Consider the following 2,985-nt stretch of genomic DNA (forward strand, 5'->3'; position numbering starts at 1 on the left):
AACCAGCTTGCTGGTTGCCTCACCAGGCTATTGGTTTAAGTGTTAAAATAGCCCACCGCTAATCTTCATGAAGACTAGGGTTCAGTGAGGTAGCTTAGTTTATGGCTAGGCAGTTTAGGTAGAGGGGGACTTCCACATTAGTTTTGGGGACACCAGTGGTGTCTCGTTTGTGCACTAGTTGACTTATGCAATGATTTCTGTTGGTTCGTGTTTCTTCTGTTGGGGTCCAGGTTTAGTTTAGTTTGGCTGGGATAGTAGATTTTGTTGCTGCTCTGAGTGATGGGTTTTTAGATCGTTGCACTAAAGATCAGCTTCTAAAGATTGCTGAACAATATGACCTTGATCTGAGTGAAATTGGTGATAGACGACGTAAGGAGAATGTAAAGCAAATGGTAAAACTGCAGTTAGTCGAGAAAGGGGTGCTGGTGGCTAAGCAAGAGGAGCCTGGTCCATCGCTAGCTGCACAGTCACTTTTTTCAGGCAACTTAACTTTTGAGCAGAGAAAAGAATTGCTTTTATTGCAGTTTTCTCATGATAAAGAGAAATCAGGGTTGGAACTAGAACGGCAAAAAATTGAAATAGAAAAGCATAAATTGGAGGCTGAAAAGCAAGTGGCGATTGAGCGTTTGAAACAGGAGACAGAGCAGCAGAAGTTGGAACTAGTCAGAGATGGTAAGCTTTCTGGGGATATGTTGCGACAGGAAGGAAGTTCATCTTGGCGGTCAGGGTCTCCAGATGTTGTTAGTAATTTGCGTCTCTTGTCTAAACTGAATGATTGGGATCCAGATGTGTTTTTTTCTCTGTTTGAGCAAATTGCAGAAGCAAGGACTTGGTCAGATTCGGAGCAGGTTTTGTTATTGCAGTGTGTGTTGTCAGGAAATGCACAGGAGGCCTATGCATCATTAAGTAACAGTAATCTAACTTATGAATCAGTTAAGGCTGCTGTACTGAAGGCGTATGAGTTAGTTCCAGAAGCATATCGTCAGCGATTTAGGATGTGGGGAAAAAGGATTAGTCAGTCTCATATGGAGTTTTCAAGGGAGCTGACTAATCATTTCAATCGTTGGTGTATGGCTTCTGATGTTGACAACTTTGATAGTTTGTGTAACTTGGTCCTCTTAGAGCAGTTTAGAAATTCTCTGCCCAGTCGGGTTGCCACATACATTAATGAACGTAAGGTTACAACTGTTGCTGAGGCTGCAGCATTGGCTGACGAGTATGTACTCATTCACAAACATCGACCCAGTGAGCGTTTGTGGGAGCCTGTGGTAGGAAAGGATGGTGGTGGTAGGTTGCCTGGTCGACTTGGGGTCTTTTCAGGTAAAGGGTCCCGTGGAGCACCTGAAAAAGGGGACAATGTGTGCAATTACTGCTGTGAGGCAGGCCACTGGACTTGGTCGAGAGATTATAAGCCTGATGGCAGAGATAAAAGATGAAGTGTTGACCACAGACAATTGACAGATGGTGTTGCAGCTGACTGTCATGGTACATGATGTTTTGAGAATGTTTTTCCAAAAACTGTAAAATACTTGAAGGGTAGTGAGTGAGTCAAAAAAGGTAGCTTTCCCGTTCTTTTCCAGTGTTAAAGCTAACCAGTGCTCCCCGGCATATGTGCTGGATGTGTGTTAACTATGAAGTAGGCTGGGGGTCTAAAGGATGGATTCAGCAAGGGAAGTTGGTCGGATGCCCACACGCCGCAAAATACATCTCCCAGCAAACGATGCAAAATATTCTCTAATTGAGGAGTATCCATGTTTTTTAGTAGTTTTTAGTAATAATCCACTAGAACCTGTCTGTTAGGGTCGATCTCTAGAACAGAATCGTAACAGGCGTAGACGATGAGGGTAGTGGTTTGTGGCAAGGGTACTCTGAATCTCATCTCGATATTTTTGAAGGAATTCTGTGCACTGATCGGGGCCACTGTCAGCCTGTCGCCCTAAACACCCTGACCAGCTTCGCCATGGGACTCTCCCTCTTCCAGTGCGCCTATGGGTTCCAGCCCCATCCGTTTCCCGTCTTTTAAAATGAGGTTTCCTGCCCGTCAGTCCAGACCTTCATCCACCGCTGTCGCAGGACCTGGATGCAAGCCTCCTATGCTCCGCTGACCATTACTCTGCCACTGACAACCACCGCTGCTACAAGGAGAGTTTGGTTTGGTTCCGCCAGGGGGGCTGGCCAGAGGGCTCCGCGTCCTCAACCGTCCAAACCGCCTGGCGATGATGGCGACGACGATGTTGGCTCCTCCTCTGACGTGGATGAAGCACCCCCGAGTACCAAGATGGAGGTTGACAACTACTTCTCGGATGAGTATTAGCCCTCCTCCAGGCCAGAATTGAACATTATCGTTTGCAGCTTGCTTGCTTTGTTTGTTCCACGAGCTGAAATTAAAGGTCATTAAAGGACTGTCTGCCTGCCTAAGTTCCCTGCATTTGGGTCCTAAACTGACCCGTTACAGCAATGGTCCGTTCCAGGTGTAATGTCACAATGGAATGCTATCACCAGAACAAATTGTGATGTCACAATGGAATGGAATGTTCACATTTAAATCTGATGTCACAATGGAATGGTCACTTCCGATTGTGATGTCATCATTGAATGCAATGGTCAATTAAGAATATTATGTCACAATACATTGCAATGGTCGGTTCCAAGTGTGATGTCACAATGGAATGCTATCACCAGGTCAAATTGTGATTTCAGAAGAGAATGGAATGTTCATTTCAAATTGTGATGTCACAATGGAATGGAATGTTTACAACTAAAGGTGATGTCACAATGGATTTGAATGGTCAGTTCCAATTGTGTTACAACAGAATGCAATGTTGATATTCAAATTTCAGTTCCAAGTGTGCTGTCACAACAGGATGGAATTTTGACATTCAAATGGGATGGAATGTTGACATCCAATGTTGATGTCATAGTGGGATGCAATCGGAAGGTCATATTGTGATTTCACAATGGAATGGAATGTTTCTATCAAATCGT

Source organism: Morone saxatilis, unplaced genomic scaffold (genome assembly GCF_004916995.1).
Source record: "Morone saxatilis isolate NCDOM2014 unplaced genomic scaffold, NCSU_SB_2.0 Contig21, whole genome shotgun sequence".
NCBI lineage: Eukaryota > Metazoa > Chordata > Actinopteri > Moronidae > Morone > Morone saxatilis.